This window comes from Podarcis tiliguerta (assembly GCF_965153285.1).
Source record: "Podarcis tiliguerta genome assembly, chromosome: 7".
Classification (NCBI taxonomy): domain Eukaryota; kingdom Metazoa; phylum Chordata; class Lepidosauria; order Squamata; family Lacertidae; genus Podarcis; species Podarcis tiliguerta.
The window spans coordinates 29,700,432-29,719,637 of NC_139540.1; the positions used below are offsets into that span (position 1 = coordinate 29,700,432).

Here is a 19,206-nt window from a genome sequence, read left to right on the forward strand (position 1 = left end):
ATCCTCATGATCCCTTCCAACTCTACAATTCTATGAAAGCATCTTACTATGCTCTATGAAAGCAGCCCCTCTAATGCAAGGAGAGTACCTGATGAGCACACTTTGTTATCTAAGGCACCCTGGGCAGCTGCTTTATTGTCAGCTGATTACAATTATCAAAGGGACATTATGAAATTTGTCAGGAGTCTACAGAATCCGGTTTGTGCATAAGAGGTTAATGAACTTCTAACATTTTGTTCCCAGCCCCTAAAGGGATTAGGACTATGGGGAAAATATCCAGGGTATATCAATCAGACCTGCTTTTTAGCAAGAAGCTTAGAGTTTATTTTGCAAACATTTACAGTTTCACAATCCAAGAAAAGGCAGCAACAGGCACGATGAATGTTCAGAAATTCATTCTCTGCAGTTGCTTTCCTTTTGTGTTGTTGAAACTGCCCTTAATCTAGAAGCAGATTACATTTAAATCTCAACATATAAGGAAGATTACCTGCATGCAGAATTGCAGGCACAGGACTTTTGAGACATACTTCTGTACTGAAATGGTTTCCTCACTTCTTCAAAATCACACCTGTATCCTTCAGTCATGAGGCTGCATCTGGAATCATTCAAGATGCATATGCAAATTATACAATTAATGCTGCAGAATGTTAATAGGGCAATTAGAGATACTGTTCAATCTCTCATTATAGAACCTGAAAAATCAGGTTGCTTGTTACATCAGACTTCTTTTTATATACCGCATAGACTACTGAAACAGCATCAGGAATTTTGATTGATTTGTGGCACTTTTTCCTCCATCACGAAACGGGCATCCCTTCCAACTTGTGTCAGGTAGAATTGCCAGAATACTGCAGCTGGAAGCAGTGTTCGAGTGGAAATCGCTGAAATGTCCAGGAAAACCCAAATGTATGGCAACCAATATTGGAAGTCTAGATTTTGTCGAATTCCATTTAAAAAAAAGCTCAACAACTTTGCCAAAAAAGTTTGTGTCTGGATTCTCACTTTCTGAAATATGGCAACCCTAGTGTCAGGCCTAGAGTCAGGGGTCTTAAATTCAAGACGAATAAGAAGCCTTTGTGCTGGAATACGGCAGCTTCAGATTTTCCCAGAGTTATAAAGGCCCTGCTCAGCAAGAGTAGACAATATAAGGTTCAGGATGCTTCTAGTTTTACTCTTCATAACAAAAATATATGTATTAGTGACAGGATGGATAAAAACCAAGTGGGAAGCAATTGACTTCTTACCTCACTGAGCTGACAGCAACAATACTACTCTCTGCTAGTCTGGAAGTTGTGGCAGAGTGATGAAGAAAATAATAATTTCATAAAACTGTCATTTTGATTATTCCATTTATTTATTTTTTTGAGACTATGGCCTAGCTGTGCCTGCCTACTTTTTATAGTACAGAGCTAGCTGCTTTTAGGTACTGTATGTAGTGAATGGTCGCTCTGGAACACTGAAAAGAACAAGCCATTAGGATTTATGGTGGCCATTTTGTATGCACGGAAAGAGAATTTGTTAGGCATGGCAATTGTGATTAATCTTCAATTGTTTTGTAGACAAATAAAAGAGGATATTGGGAGACATTTAATGAATAGGAAAATTAGTCAAAGTCTTAATGAAGAAAGGTACTGAAAAATGATTATATGTAATCACATGATAATATGATGAGGGCTGATATGAAGAGCAAATGAGTTGCTGAGACCACTAGGCCTGAGCTGTGGTATGTTTCCTTGAATAAATATTTAGATTTAATGACCTTGAGTGATTTATTATTTTTGCTGTGAACCTATGCCTGACTCCAGTGCTGACAATTAGGGTTTTAAAAATAAATACATAAAATATGTTTTGGACATGGCTGTGCTGGCTGGGGCTGATGGGAGATGTAGTCCAAAACAACAGGAGGCCCTAGGCTGATGAAGACTGATTTAGCCCATGTCCCTGGGATGGGAATAACAGTTTGGGAGTCCTATACCCAAATCAACACACATAAACCTACTAGTCCATTTCCATCATTGCAGTCATCGAGAATATCTTTGTTTTTACCAGCTGTGAGTCTTGATGAAATAGCTATGGGTTTTTGCTATTTAATTTGCATTCATTCACCTTTCCATTGCATGAAAGTCATTTTTAAATTGCTTTTCACGACAGGACGCCACATGCACCCTGTCGCCGTTACCCACAAATCAGGCCTTGCTGCCTTCCTAAATGTTCTGAATAGCAGACCTTCCCGACACTGTAAGGAGAAAGAACCTATTTTAATTGAGAAGATAATATTTAGTGAGAGGAACCAGACTCAATTTTAGTGTATTTTAACAAGAGCTAGCTTGTAATTGAGAAGGAATGCCTGACAGGTTTTAGTTTCAACATTTCATCCTTCGGCTGCCACACGAACCTCAGCCCTGAAACGCTTGAAAAGGTTCTGATTTTCTACTGCTGAAAGCTTCACTATTCGTCATTATTTTCAGGGCATATTATTATAAATACTGCTGCAGAGAAAGGCAAGGGTTCAGCCAGTGTACAGTGAGTGGAACTTCATGAGGACCAGTGCAATGACACTCCAGCGTTTACTGAGTATTAAAAGGCCGGAACAGGTCAAGTGAAAGGCTTTGACATCTATTTAAGATCACAGGCCAGGCCTGTCATTTGATATGACGAACCAAATGATGTGATGTTCAGATGCTCTCTGCCAAGTCTCGATTCACCTCTTCTACACTTCTGGAGATTATGGCTGGATCAGACCGAAAGCCTATTGAGTAAATCAGTAAAACATTATTTTCTTACTGTGGCCACCTAGATGCCTGTGGGAAGTCCACAAAGAGGACACGAGAGCAAGATCTCTCGCTGGTTCATATATTGGTACAGCATGACTCTTAATATCAGGGATGTGGGTTCAAGACTCACGTTGAGCAAAGGATTCCTGCATTCCAGGGGGTCGCACTAGATGACCTTCATGGTCCCTTCCCAATCTACAATTCTATGATTCTCTGCAGATAAAACTTGATGTCCGGGCCAGCCATCTTCTGCATACTTTGCAGCTTGCCAAAATCCTTTTTAAATTGTGGAACCCAGAACTGGACACAGCTTTCCAGGTGTGGTCTGACCAAGTCAGAATAGAGCAGTACTATGACTTTCCTTGTTCTGGACTCTATACTTCTGCTGATGCAGCCTAGAATAGCATGAGCTTTCATTGCTGCTGCATCACCCTGTTGACTCATGTTAAGCATGTTAAAAGCCTCATATCTGCTTTAAATTAGTTCCTAATGACTGTTGTGTGAAAAGTGCTGGAATTAGCTAAGAACATGTGTTTTTGTAAATGATGTCTTGGTCTCTGCGGTTTTAGGATATTAGTTTTCATTTCCTGTTTTTAGACAGTTTGTTTATTTTATGATGGGTTGTGTATTGTTTCCATTTGTGGGTAATCGCTCCTTAGTTTTCATGTCTGTCCAACTGTGTGTGTGTTTATTGAATGACAGTGACAACAATAATAATTGAAAGCTGCCCAACAATGAGGATGTTGTCTTATAGGGCAGCTAGAAAGATTTTAAATATTATTTATTTAAAAAAGTATTTCTATACTGCCTCATCATAAAATATTAGGTGGGTGTGCACAACTGGAAAATATTAAAACCATGAAAAACCATACAAGCAAACCTTAAAGCGATTTGTTATAATAGATTTTCATCATAAATAAATAATGTAATAAATAAAATGAAACCCACCCTCCAGTCTTTCTTTTGTTTCCATTGGACTGAGTTTGATTGTCACAATTAATAGCATAGATGACAGTTGCAGGAATCCTCAACACTGGAGAATTCTACATGTCAGTCTTTATCTATGTTTAAAACTGCACTGTAAATCTTACAGAGGCAGAGGCATATTCTGGTAGGAACAGCTCAATGCACACATTAAAACAGTAGTAGGTGACCTGTGCTCCACTAGATGTTGCTGGACTACAGCTCCCATCATCCTTGACCATTTCCAATGGTGGCCACAACTGGTGGGAGTCCAGCTGTATCTGAAGAGCCACAGGCTCTCCACTGCTGTGTTAAAGGGGAACCAGATATACAAATACAGAGTTTCTTGGTATGCGAACATATCATTCTGGTTGCCTGTAAACATACCACAGAGTCATGATGTGCTACAGATTTTTAATGTGCATGTTTATTTTGTGTGCTGTTTAAACCCAGGACGACTAAAGCGGGATCTATATGTGAGATAACTGCAAAAAGAAAAGAAACAGGTCGGGGGTCTGAGGAGCACAGCTAAAACTATCATCTGCCAAATGGCAACACGGAGGAAATGAAAGGAGGGCGAGGGGAGAAAATACCTTACTTGCAGCAATGAATCACTTTGAAGCAGAACTGAAGTCACTGAGCCGTGGACCATTTTTCACGGCAGTCAGACAAGGAGTTTGCAAGTTGCAAGTGAAGGCGCTGCATAAAAAAGAAAGTATATAACCACCATTAACATGCTTCAGCACACTGACTTTTTAATGCAGCGGAATCTGGGCATCTTTCACATTAGCCTGGAGCAGAGACACTTTTCTACAGTGGGTAACTAATACATTTGCCCATGTTTAGCAGCGTCCTTTTATGAGAATGGGTGAGGAATAAAATCATTGGGATAAATGCCTGGGTTGTCCACTATCATCCATAATTCATAAGACAGGGGAGGACACTCAGAAGGCAAAGGGAAGTCTGAGAAGGCTTTACCCTTTGGATTTCTGCCTACAAGACTACTCTTCAAGGCTCTGTAACCCTTGAAGTGCACATGATAGAAGTCACTTGCATCTGTACTCACCCAAATATATTTTCCAGAACTGGTTGATAACTATGATTTTACCAATATCAAAGCTCTTCCCACACAAAACTAGCTGTATGAAAAAGGAACTGAAGAATGTGCTAAATGGTTTCAGTAATGTGAGATTCTGGACTTAGGGCTCCTCTAGGCTGCTGGAGAGTTTTTGTGGGTGTATTCTGCAACATGTCATTGACAAATCAATAGTGTATGCAAGGTGGATTTTGACCAGACCGCCCCCACACTATTCCAGTTGATTCATTGTTCTGCAATGCTTTGTTACTGCTTTGATGCCACGTGGAAGGCATTCTCATAGCACAACAAAAGCAGTATCAAAAAAAGAGAACACTGGATGTATGAAAAGCTGTAGAATTAAAGTAGGAAGCTATGGGACATGAACCAAATGGAAACAAAATAGTATGAGCATCTCAAAACCTGAAAGTGGGATCGCGTACAGCTGCCCTCAGACCATCAGGGGCACAAATCATCATGTACGCACAGTAAAAAAAAAAGGATGCCTTTATAATTTTAAGGGCACACCCTCTAAGCCAACCATATGCTTTATTTTAGTTGTGAAGCACAACATTAACATTTCTCTTCTCTCCCCCTGCCTGCCCACACTGTCACTCCATGTTCTAAAACTACAACTATATTATATTCCTGATACATCAGAGGAAAACAAGCATGCAAGCAAGTTTTCCGCCCCAATTAAATCTGAGAAACACTACAGTGGTACCTCTGGTTATGAACTTCATTCGTTCCAGAGGTCCGTTCTTAAGCTGAAACAGTTCTTATCCTGAGGCTCGCTTTCGCTAATGGGGTTTCCTGCTGCACGCGCGCCTCTGGCATGCAATTTCCATTCGCATTCTGGGGCAAAGTTTGGAACCAGGAGCAGCTACTTCCGGGTTAGCAGAGCTCATAACCTGAGGCGTTCATAACCAGAAGCGTTCGTAACCAGAGATACCACTGTATATCATACCCTCCAACATAGTAAAGGTAAAGGGACCCCTGACCATTAGGTCCAGTCGTGACCGACTCTGGGGTTGCAGTGCTCATCTTGCGGCTGGGTCATGTGGCCAGCATGACTAAGCCGCTTCTGGCGAACCAGAGCAGCGCACGGAAATGCCATTTACCTTCCCACCGGAGCGGTACCTATTTATCTACTTGCACTTCGTGCTTTTGAACTGCTAGGTTGGCAGGAGCAGGGACCGAGAAACGGGAGCTCACCCCATCGTGGGGATTCGAACCGCCAACCTTCTGATCGGCAAGCTGTATGCTCAGTGGTTTAACCCACAGTGCCACCCACGTCCTGATACCCTCCAACATACTGAGTCCCAAAACCAGGACATGTGTCTTCCCGCCTATGCTCTCACACGAGTCATGTGACATGCATGTGATCATGGAGCCCAAAAGATGCGGTGTATGAACCATACTCATGCCCATCTGGTCCCTCCCTTACTATAAAATAGTTAAGATACAAAATAGGATGGGTGGATGGGTGGGTGAGTGGGTGGGTGGATGGATGGATGGATGCTGCAGGAACTGGCCAGTCCAGGTGCTGCTTGTTTGCTGCTGCCTCATCACCTGCCATTGGGCCTCCTCTTGGCTGTGGACTTCAGCCCTGAGGGCCAGGTCTAGCTGCACCATTGTCTATGCTTGTGTTTTGGATGTCCATTGGACAGCAATAATGAAAGAACGCCTTTGCTCCAATGGGATTAAAACAACACTGTACTGTAGTGATGGCCTCAAAGCAATATACAGGCAGACATTTCTTTCCAGGTAAGCGATGTGAATCTCTTGAGGACATCTGTAGAAGTTATAAAACCTGGACCAGAATTCTTCCTACACTTCAGGCTGGTTAGCTCAGGAGGGCCACACTTACGTCAGCATGCAAAGAATGTTGTATTTCCACCGAGCTCCCTTGATTTAAGTGTAATTACAAGAAATACCCTGATCACACTTTGATCTCATTTGCACCTAGAGTGGGTGGATATAGATGACTATTTCACAGAATCATAGAATTGCAAGAAGCTGGAATAATTTTACTGAAAGCTGGATTTGACTCCACTAACCCAGAAATAGTACCTCGGGTTAAGAACTTTGCTTCAGGATAAGAACAGAAATCACGCGGTGGCGCGGTGGCAGCAGGAGGCCCCATTAGCTAAAGTGGTGCTTCAGGTTAAGAACAGACCTCCAGGGGGAAAAATTTTTCCTTCCTTTCCTTATGTGATTAAACAAGAATCCCCTCCCCTCACGAGTCAGAAATGTCGTTTTAAGGACTTAAGCTGTGGATTTAAGGCTGTGTGGAGATAAACTTTCGAACCAAAGCATGTTTTAAGAAGAGCGTAGAATGTATAAGAGCTTGGGAATGACGCAGTTAAAAATGCCGTCGCCATATTGGGAAGCTTTGTCGGAGGTCTTGAGTCTGGGAGGAGAAAGAGAGAAATAGAGTTGTTTTTATATTGTGGGTGAAACTCCTCAGAGGGACTTAAGAGCGACAGTTTTGCGAGATTAAGGATGGAAGGAGTGGTGTTATCTATGAAGGCAATGATATATGGAAACCATCTCGATTTGAGGATTGGAAGAACGGAAAAATTCACACAGGCATATTATTGGTGTTTATCGGCTTAAGGAGACTATCAGAAGAGATCATAAAGAAAAAAGAGAAAATATATGAACAAGATGTGATGTGGAAACAGCAAGATAAGACTGGATAGAATTATGAACTCTGTTTGGACTGATTTGGACTGATTTGGACATTAACGCAGTAGCAGGAAGATGATCAGAATCCCCCTTCGGATCTTGAAATATGCCCCCCCCAACAAACTTTAAAATTCGGCTTTGTAATTCGGAATTTATGTGATGTGATTTAATTTGATTTGATTGGCCGGTTAATAAAAAATATTTTTAAAAAAAGAAAAAAAGAACAGACCTCCAGAACAAATTAAGTTCTTAACCCGAGGTACCACTGTAGTTCCTAATTCTCCCCTGCTTTCTGAATTTTTGCAGACTTGCAAGTCCAACGCGATGGAGAGATTCTTCCCTGGAGCCTCTTGCTTTGATTATTTTAATGGATGGACAGTAACCATAAAAGCTCTATGTGGATGCCCAACTAGAAGGCTTCGGGTTTATGTGTCTAGAATTTATAGCAATGATTTGCAAATGTTGCTTCCTCATTCCCTTTCAGTCCACTGGAACTATGCTTGAGGCTATGGTGTGTGAAATATTCTTAGTGATGGTGATTTATGGGAAGTGATGTACTGTATTTATGTTGTTGAATGTGCTCCATTAGTTGTTCTGCTGGCCCTTCCTTGGTTCATGGCATATAATTGTCTTCTGCTTATGCTGTATTCTCTTTCCAGCTACCTCTACTGATCTCATTCCCAGTACTTAACCTTCCGTGCCTAAACAGATGAGTCTCTATTTGCTATAACATAATTACATGTATCGCTCTTAATATTTGTTTAAGGAAAGCTCTGGAGTGAGCAAAAATCCTGGGTTCATTGCACAATAACTGAGCCTTTGCTTGCCATTGTGTGGCATGACTCAATAATAAGACAATGTCAACAAGGAAATAAACTTTGCTTCTAAAGGAATGCCCCTTGCATTATATTTTACTATATGTACATAGCCCAGAGATAGCGTAGGATCAAGGTGATCTTTACAACAATCACAGATCAACTAGAGGCACTGGCCCTTTACAAGCTCAGGGGGAATGAACATGTGAAAGGGAGACAAGGGATCTGGATTCCACCTGATGCCATTTGCGTCCGATTTCTGCATTTCCATCCAAACATTCCCCGCAGTTTATGCACACACAAGTTATCTTGTTTAGGCAAGCCTACCCAGGTGCTTCAAAATGCTGGTGTGAATTCTAATCTCCTTTAGTGTTCTTAGCTTTTCCTAGGTTTCAAAGTATTGTAATTTTTTTCTGGGTTTTATCGTTTCTATCTTTTTGTAAACAGCTTTGATATGTGTGTGTTTTTACAACCAAGGGGTATATAAAACTTAAGAAATACAGTCGTACCTTGGAAATCAAACAGCTTAGTTCCTGAACGCTTTGGCTCCTGAACGTCACAAACCCGGAAGTGACTGTTCCGGTTTGCAAACTATTTTTGGAAGCCGAACGTCCGACGGGGCTTCCGCAGCTTCCTGCAGCCAATAAGAAGTTGCGCTTGTGTTTTTGAACGTTTTGGAAGTCAAACGGACTTCCAGAACAGATTCCATTCAACTTCCAAGGTACGACTGTATATAAATTTGCATGCAAGCCTGGTCCTAAAAGGACATCTCCCCCAATATCAACCATTGACACTGATTCATGACAGAACATTCTTGGTGGCGGTTCCCTGTTTGGGGAACACCCATCCTGGTGAAGTGTGCCTTTCGCCCTCTTAATGAACATTCAGTAGGAATTTAAAAGCATTCCGTTTTGCCCAAGCATTTGATGGCTGAAATATATTGTTCCTGGCATCCTTGAAATTATTAGCTGTGAGAGTACATGACTGAGTAAAAAGGTTTTTAGCTGCTCTAAAAAAAGGGTGGGGAGATTTTAATTAAATTAATTATATTGTTGCTGCTTGGTTGTTTGGCACCCTGGGATCCTTTCGGATGAATGGCAGGATAGATATAACATAAGATAACATAACATACATAACATAAAACATAATGCATTATACACTATTTCCACTAATATAAGCATAAGAGCTGAATTTGTCAGTTGTTTTTAACCTCCATTGTTGAATCCACCAGCCAGATCTAACTACCATAGCTGTAGGCTGGCTTCCTTTAGCATCTCTTTCCACAACTCAACTCTCCCGCTGTGAGCTGACTCCTTCCCACGGAAACCCCCAAGGCACCTGATGCTATTTGAGCACCAGCTTGCCTTGCTCCCATACTGAGCTCGCAGCTGCTTCTGTTGTTTTGCTTGTTGCCTTAAGTGCATCCAATGCTTCTGACAACTTTTAAAACTTGATCAAGTGACATCCTGACACAGTCAAGCTCAAAACGTTCCAAGTTCATAAATCTGCGTCACAAATGAGATACCATCTTCATAGCACAGTGTGCTATTAAATGACTGGAAAGTAAAATCTTACATGGAAGTTCAGAGTTTTAGATCACATGCCAAAACATGTCAAATTACTGGCAGGGTACATGGATTCCCACAACTCACCCCACCCCCCACCCCCGGTCTTGAATTGACAGCTAGACGCAATCATTGATCTTGGGATGTTGCAGAACTTGTCTCCATCTGAAGTTCTCCCTGCATATGCAATTCCAAATTGTCTCATCTGCTTTACAAAGTGGAAATGATGCATTAGGAGTCCTCCAATCTACTGGTTTTGGGTTTGTTTGTTTTTCATTTCCAGGAAATGGGAGGGAGCATGTGCTTTTTATCCACAACACTCCCTCTGTGATAGGGATAGGGAACCTGCTGCCCTCTGAGATGTTGTTGGACTCCCATCAACCACAGCCAGCCAACCTCAGCCATTGTGGACAATGGTCACAGATAATGGAAGCTGAAATCCAGCAACATCTGAATCCACAGATTCCACATCCTTGGTCTCAAGGTGAAATATAAATCAAATAAATAGGACCCATTTTTTCCCTTCAGCCCTCTGTGAGCTACAGATTATATTTTAGCCAACAGTTGAGATGTCTCACTGCTGTCTTGTGCTGTAGCAGGATTATTATAAGTTTAGTTAAAGCACTATAGGTTACTCTAACTATATAGTACCTCATCAGACATTCAGTCAAGCAATATGCTCTTGTGTATGAACCGGTGCTGAGTTACTCATATGCCGCCACCAAACAATAGAAAACAAAAATCATAGAATGGTGTAGTTTCCATAGCAACTGTAATTTAATAATGTGAAATTTCCAGTTTGATAGAGCTGAGCAACTAATAATGTCAGCGTCCCCAGTGTAGTTGAAGCTAGGCGTGAAGAGGGGTTGGCATAAAAGACAAAGTTAAGGCTACAACATTTATCTTTGTTGTCAGGTTAATCCTTTAGAAGCTACTAATAACAGTGATTTAAAATATAAGCTGATTTTTATTCATGCATATATTCTTATCATATTGCATTCATAATGCAAATATGTTTATTATAGATTTACTGCACAGTGTGTGTGTGTGTATATGTGTGTGTGTGTGTATATGTGTGTGTGTGTGTGTGTGTGTGTGTGTATGTGTGTGTGTGTGTGTGTGTGTACTGGGACCTGTTTCTAAATTTGAGAGGTGGCTAACAAATGATTTCCAGATGTGGCAGCTGACTTCCAGATGTGGCAGGTACTCTATCCCCGAGCTATGGCCCTTCCCCAGCTACAGCCCTTACCCCAAGATGAGTTTGCCCTCAGTCCTAGATCTAGTCTGAACATCTACTATTTTGTTTTGTTTTTTTGGAAAAAATGCCATTACTAAAGTGGACTCTAGTAGGTTAGGTTTTTCATTAGGCTTGTTAAATTTGTGCTTTGCTTCCTACTTAAAAATAATAATAACCCTGAAGCAATATGCAAATAAAATAAAATCATTATTAAAAACAGATTTATATCCCTGATATTTCCCATACCAGCATTCCTTTTTCATATACACTTTCTTGGTTCAGCTCATTTGACTGCTGGCATTAATACCTACTTCAAGTAGATATTTAAACATAATTAAAATGTAATCAGTCCTGCATGGATGAAGGTCATGATTATAAATGCTCCTGGATCAGTGAAAAGCCATTGACTTCAGTAGGGCTCTGCCAGTGGAAATGCAGCTCTAGCCCTACTTTTCCTGATGATGCATTAAGTAATTAAAGATAAAACTGTGGCCAAGCATCAGCAACAAGGCATAAAGCACCCAGTAGTCAGCTCAATTAGTTGGCCCTTTCCCACTGAACATAGCTTTACTTGTTTAATGTTCGCCGTGACAAACTGTGCTCAAGGGGATCAGATACATCTGGCCAAAGGTGGAGTTTAATTTGGGAGACTTAACACTACGTGAGAATTATGATCAAAGGATTTTCTGCCTTTGGAGAATTAGATCCACTAGGGCTATTGATCAAAGTGATGTTTAAATATTAAGCACATGTTAAATATCTTAGTCCTGCTTCAGAAGAATGACAAGACTCTCTAAGGGAAAGGGATGGGTCCATGTCTGTTGGAAGCCCTTTGCTCCATAGGGATTTGATCATGGCAGAAAAGATTGAGACAGGCTAAATAACATGGGAATTGTGTGTTTCTATCTTCCTTAGAAGCACCTCTCTAACCCACTTGAATGTTCCCCAGAACCCAACTTTTGGCCTTCCTGATTATGGGTCCCTTCCACAAGATCTGACTCTTCTTGAGGCACTGACACCTTCTCCCCTACACCCACCTCCAGGCTGATCTCCCCCACTTCTTCAGGATCCTCACACCCCTTCTATGACAGCTCCATGGGGCCAACAACACTGGATGCTGCTTTGCCAATGCATTCCCTGTGGGAAACATGTGGATGAAGCAGACCTCTGCAACATACAGGACTGCACTCTTGGTGCATGGTTCCCCTGGTATTGCTGGACATGCTTGGTTGCTGTGTCAGGCCTGCTTGGGCCCATTCTGCCATGCCCCCTCCAACATTGTTGTCTCCAATGTGTCTTGACACAGTGCCATTCAGAGCCCAGCTGTCCCCACCACAACTACAACCAATGCTTCCTCCTCCTCCTCCATGGCCACCATCTACCTAGCTGTTGTTGTTATTACATTATGGGAAGCAGCCATCTGAGCTGGACTCACTTCACTTCCTGCTGCCCACCCCCCAAAACTGACTTCTGAATCAGTTGTCACCATTACTTGGAGCCCTAACCACAGGCAGTGGACCAGCATGGGGGTGGTAGCTGGTTCTTCTCGCTTCCTTTGCTTCCATTCATGGGATCAAGTCTTCTCTTCCCACTTTGGGAATTATGTGGCCCCATCACTCCCTTTTCAATCTTGCTGGGGTCTGCTTCCCCTGCATGTTCCTGTGGGGAACACATTGACAAAGCATCCCATGCTCGCCATCTGGTGAGTGGAGATTCAGGTCTGCTCAGTTTGATTACTCGCATGGGTCGTCTGCTGTTGGGAGCCAGTACACAAAGTGCAGTGCTTGGACTCCCTCTTACAAACAGCTCAGGGCTGCCATTTGCAGAGGCCATCTGTTTCTCCTTCTTTTGGTCTAATAATAATAATAATAATAATAATAATAATAATAATAATAATTTATTTATACCCCGCCCATCTGGCTGGGTTTCCCCAGCCACTCTGGACGGCTTCCAACAAAATATTAAAATACAATGGTCTGTTAAACATTAAAAGCTTCCCTAAACAGGGCTGCCTTCAGATGTCTTCCTAAAGTCTGGTAGTTATTGTTCTCTTTGAGTTATTGTTCTCTGGTGGGAAGGCGTTCCACAGGGCAGGTGCCACTACAGAGGAGGGCTCTGCCTGGTTCCCTGTAACTTGGCTTCTCACAGCGAGGCAACCGCCAGAAGGCCCTCGGCGCTACACCTCAGTGTCTGGGCAGAACGATGGGAGTGGAGATGCTCCTTCAGGTGTACTGGACCGAGCCCTGGTTGGCCACTGTGAGAACAGGATGTTGGATTAGATGGGCCACTGGTCTGATCCAACAGGCTATTCTTATGCTGATCATGACAAATTGAGTGATAATATATTCAGAGGCAATGAAAACACTGCAGTTTGGAATGGTTCCGTCCAACATTTGCATTCAGAACAGACCAAAACCCAAGCTCGCTCTTGGGAACTGTCACACCAGAATAAGTGACAATATCTTCAGAACCATCACAATCAGAACATTTTGGAACCACCATAGCAAAGTGGATGATGATAGCTTAAGAGGCATCCGAATCAGCATAGTTTGGAACTGCCACACCAAATTGGGCAAAGTTATGCCAAAATCATGCTTTAGTCCACCATCTTGATCCAAAATGGCATCTGGCATCCAAACACAGATGAAAACCAGCTCCTTGACCGCAGGAATCATCATGCCAAATTGGGTGAGAATATTTCAAGAGGTGTCTGAATGCATAAACAGACAGACAAACCTCATATATATGGCAAATGTTCATTCAAACTGGGATAAGTTCACTGAAATGGCAGTGATGTCATGTGTCACAATTACAGTCCCTGAGGGAAAGCTAAACATTGATCACTACTTACTCTTGGGAGGACATCTAGAAGGATGGATTGCTGCTCTGATATGGGACAAGGGACCTTTGGTACCCATAGAGGGACAGTCGGAGCGGCACAGAGGTATGAGCAGAGAACAACTGCTTGTGTCCTTAAAAGCAAGACAGGAAATCTTTGGCTTGGCAATCAAAAAATATGTTAGGTATTGTACATCAGATATGAGAATTTAGTCAGAATTAATTAATAACAAATGATTTAGTTATTGTAACGATAATTTATGCCTGTCCAGTCTGGTAATGGGATCCACCCTTTTTCTCAAACAGAATCTCTGGCAGCCCTTCAGTCAAAATATTTGGCAAGAGAAGATAAACAGAAAACATCCCTTCCCAACTGCATGAGACTCATTCACTGCATTTCCAGTATGATGTGGCTTCTGATTCTGTCTGAGAATGCAACAGCTGTTCATGCCATGTACATTAATTCATAAATACACGAGAACGTAGTTATCTCAAAAGGAAGGAAGCAACAAAGAATCCATGTATCACAGGATGATGTTCATAGGCAAAGTTCACACACAAATAATGCTGGCTATGGCAAGGCTGTGAATAAGGAGAGATCTAGAAAAGATAATTCACTTGACTTCCAAAAAACTATTGACAGAGTCCCTCACAAAACAGTCCTCAATAAATTTAGCAGCCCTGAGATGGAAGAGTTGGTCATCTTATTGGATGGGTGACCAGCTAAACAATAAGAATAAGAAAGGAAATAAAGAATTCTCACAGTGGAAGAAAGGAAGAAGTAGCTCCTCAAGGATATATACTGGGAGTAGGGCTATTTAATTGTTTCATAAGAAGAGCCCTGCTGAATCAGACCAAAGACCTATGAAGTCTACAAGCCAGCATCTCACAGGAAACAGTTACAGGAAACAGGTGCCTAGAGGAAGCTTATAAGCAGGACATAAGGGGATAAAGCTCTTTCTCACTTTTTCCCCCAGTTACTGGGATTCAGAGGCATGCTGCTTCTCTATATATAGTTGCCATGACTAGTGGTCATTGCTAGTGATAACAGTCTATGATCCATCTACTTGTCTAATCCTCATTAAAACCATCTAAAATGATGACCAGTACCACCTCCTGAGGCAGCAAATATCATTGCTTAACTACACATTGCTTAACTACTTGTGCAGTACTGATTTTAGTATTATGGCAACTGAGTGGGCCCAAACTGGTGCTCCACATAACATCTAGGAAAGTACCGTAATTTGCCCATATGCAGTTCTATCATGGGAACCACCATCTTCCCACTTGGACCAGCCCAAAGTGAGAGGTAGCATTAATCATTACCTTAGCTATTAGAGTTGTAGTTGAAAGATGAGTGGACCAAGATCCTGAGCTCTTGAATGTCACACCTAACTATTTCTTCAAAAGGCTGTTTGTCTAGTTGCCTGGACTGCCTGGAGAAATTTGATCTATCAAAGGATCCAAGTACTCCTCACCATTTAAGTGTGGGATAAAACTCTAAACTAGAATACCAATTCTACAGGCACCAGGTGGTGGAAACAGGGAAGGATTACTGTAATTTAAGCCAACACTATTTTCTAAAAAAAAAATATTTTTTTTGTAATTTTGACTGAAAGCAATCAAGATTAGAATTTATTAAATTATCATTTAGTGGCATATAAGGGAAATCTGAAGAGGACTCTTGTATGAGTGGGAGGCTAGAAACATGCTTCATTGGAGACCTAAAGCCAGTTCTCCATAAGGCTGAGTTAGGAATTCCAATATTTATGGTCCTACCTTCAGCATCCTGAGATTCAAGATCTATAAGCATTTCAGTGCTTGGAGCATTTGAACATTCCAAATTGTTTGGTGTTGGGGAATGCTGGCCTATGGCTTCCTTATTAATTTGTGGTCCACTAACAAAGTTCTAAAAAGCCCTTGTGTTGGGTTGAAATAAACGACTGATGAGTGACAAGTGTCATATGGGAGGCATCTGCTGAGCATGTCTCGGGGAGCCCCTTTTATTGAATATTACAGCATTGCCACATATGTGCTTGTTGCTGATTGGTTAACACAAATCATATGCAAGGGTTGCATATAGGCATTAATCATCAATAGATTAAAGGTTGGGAAAGGGAACACAGAATTGGACATCCTAATTTTGTATTTGCCTAATTGTGGCTTGGCTGCATATATTTCTTTAGCAAAGCCAGGGTGTTATTACACATCTGTTTTAAATATGGTAGGATTGGGAGGGTATGGGTAGTTATGAGATTTCTTGAATAGATTCTTAATTTCAATAATTCATTCTGTTTCCTCTCCACCAACTTGGCAATGGTGATCAAGGCCACCTGGTTTGGAATAAGAGCTAGGTTCCCTTTAAAAATCCAGATCCTTTGACTCCACTATTTCTCCAGGGTCCATAAATGTCAGTGACTTTGGGAAATGGGCCTCGACAGAAAGAGGAAATTGAGGGCCTGTGGATAGCTTGTCTTTTTAATTCACTCTAGCTCTGAAGCACTTAAGAAGCTCTATAAATTTATCAAGCTGATCTCCACATCCAGCAATGGGAATTAATTTGCCATTTATAACTCATGGTGTCCCAAAAATATTGTTTAGTCTTTACAATTGATAGGAACTGTTCTCCCATAACATCAGTGAGTGAAGCATTCTCACCTCCAGGCTGAGATCCAAAATACTCATGACTTCTATTAGTCCATTCTTGGCTGTCCTCGTTGGCTTCCTCCACCAGAGCAGTTGCTGGAACTGAATAACGCTTAGATGTGGGAAGGGAAAACCCAGAGGGACCAGAGTTTCCATAACTGCCAAACAAACTATCAGTCTTAGGTTGCTTGGAATTTGGGTGGGCTGGAGATTTCAATTGTCCTTTAGATCTCTTTTTCATACAGCATAGTTAATACATTATCATCCAATGTGAAGTATTATAGTTTTGAAGGGTTCTGCTCAACACTACCTCCTCTACCTTAGCAAAGCTGTTTTAGTTCAATTAGGTCTATAGTACTTCAGTTAATATAATACTATAATACTGCTGTTAAGCCTGCAGTTTTCAATTAGTTCACTCAACTGACTTATATGTCTGTCTTTCTCGCACCCTATGCTCAGGAGTCTCTTTCATTTGGTGGCTTTTTACTGAGGTGCTTCTTCTTTCTCAATCAGTAAATTTCTGATGGTACATCTGAGTTAGGCTCAGCAAATTCAATAAGAGTAGTTCACAAAGATCTACAATCTGTATATGTGAAAAATTCAGCAAAAGCATTTGCCATGCAAAGTCTCCAAATTTAGCAAGGACCTTCGGATGCTTTAAAGCGCAAGAGGCAAGGCAGAAAGTTGGCATGCATATGCCTTTTGCCTTGAGGTCAGCAAATGATAAATTGTGGACTTAAAACAATTTAAAACATTTAGAAAACAATAAAATTTAGACTTAAACCATGGAGCTTATGTGAAAAGCTGCTGCTAATGTTGCCACCTTGCTTCTCAGCCTTTTGGCTAAGATCAAGTGTAGTAATAATACTTTGATGATAGAAACAGAAAATCTACCCTCCATCCACTTGCCATGTCCAACTTTGCCAACATGTACTGTATTTATATGGGTGGTGCTGTGGTCTAAATCTCTGAGTCTGGGCTTGCCGAACAGAAGGTCAGCGGTTCGAATCCCCGCGAGGAGGTGAGCTCCCGTTGCTCAGTCCCAGCTCCTGCCAACCCAGCACTTTGAAAGCACATCAAAGTGCAAATAGATAAATAGGTACCACTCTGGCGGGAAGGTAAACGGCATTTCCGTGAGCTGCTCTGGTTTCACCAGAAGCGGCTTAGTCATGCTGGCCACATGACCCAGAAAAACTGTCTGCAGACAACCCCAGAGTCAGGGGTCCTTTACCTTTTTACTCTATCATATTCTACCTAACTCACCATTCTCCCCCACCTTAAACTAGACGTGCCACATAAGAGGGAAAAGTCCCCACCCCAATAGTAACGTTGGTTGCTTTTGTCTGCACTTTCCCCTGCTATCCACTTTTCAAAAATGTGGCTTACATTGTTTCCCCTTGTTTTGTACTCAAGCAGTGCAATATTGGTAGCTTTATTTTTTATTCCTTTCCTGATTGTCTCTACCTGGGATCGTAAGCATACAAACTCACTATGTAGGGGGGGAGGACAGAGGAAGGCTGCCACTCAGACAGCTTGAGCCAAGCAGGACACTAGATAAGGTGGAAGAACCAAAAGCAGCTTGCTGAGTGGGGTGGAACCACAATGCTAGCTTCCATGTTGGTGGGTTGCAGTTGCTTACCAGGAGGCATGACGCAGCAGTGATGTTGGTTTGGTGCAGACACACCACCAGGGGAACTGGATTGGCTCCTTCACTGCACCCGCCTCCGCCTCAGTTCCTCCTTTCCCTCTTCATCTGTGTAAGCAGAAGTGACCCACCTGGCAGGAATCTATTATAGTGTCTCTGCCTCACTTCTGCGAACCACCTGTGTATCCCCCTCCACCATCTCAAGATTCCACTGTTAAGTTTCTATCATTTCCACCTGCTTGTTATTCATTGTTGCATCCTGGTGAAATTTTTACAGCTCATTCTTAGGGGTGTAATTTTTTTATAAATATTGTTATGCTTTTTGTATAATCACTTTGGGACGCGGGTGGCGCTGTGGGTTAAAGCCTCAGTGCCTAGGACTTGCCGATCGCATGGTCTGCGGTTCGAATCCCTGCGGCGGGGTGCGCTCCTGCTGTTCGGTCCCAGCGCCTGCCAACCTAGCAGTTCGAAAGCACCCCCGGGGGCAAGTAGATAAATAGGGACCGCTTACTAGCGGGAAGGTAAACGCCGTTTCCGTGTGCGGCTCTGGCTCGCCAGAGCAGCGATGTCACGCTGGCCACGTGACCCGGAAGTGTCTTCGGACAGCGCTGGCCCCCGGCCTCTTTGAGTGAGATGGGCGCACAACCCTAGAGTCTGGCAAGACTGGCCTGTACGGGCAGGGGTACCTTTACCTTTACCTTTATAATCACTTTGTGCAAAACCCAAATAATCTCTGTATAAAATATTTTAAATTTAAAATATACAGATCTTCTTGGCAGAGATATTGAAATGGAAACAGCATTAGCTTTGCTTTCCTTATTTAGAGGTTGCAACAAGGACCTCCCTTGTAAGACTCTGATAAGTCACCTTCTTGTGGCAGTGCACATGGAGCTGGGGTTCAACTGGAAAAGTGCAGAGGAGTTTACTATCTACAACTGGTATAACAGTGTATGGTAC

General features: G+C 42.1%; 2 long non-coding RNA genes across 2 annotated transcripts in view; one reads left to right on the forward strand and one right to left on the reverse strand.

The window, feature by feature from the left end:
* The window catches only part of LOC310682550, a 28,913-nt gene extending 23,198 nt beyond the window's left edge, over nt 1-5,715 (reverse strand). The window contains exons 1-2 of the long non-coding RNA XR_014513981.1: nt 4,331-5,715; nt 488-2,749 (exon numbers count right to left, since the gene is read on the reverse strand). This is a non-coding gene — a long non-coding RNA (uncharacterized lncRNA). The remainder of the gene's footprint in view (nt 1-487; nt 2,750-4,330) is intronic.
* Nucleotides 1-19,206, forward strand: part of LOC310682543 — a 118,999-nt gene that overhangs the window by 79,158 nt on the left and 20,635 nt on the right. The gene's annotated exons all lie outside the window — the stretch shown is intronic.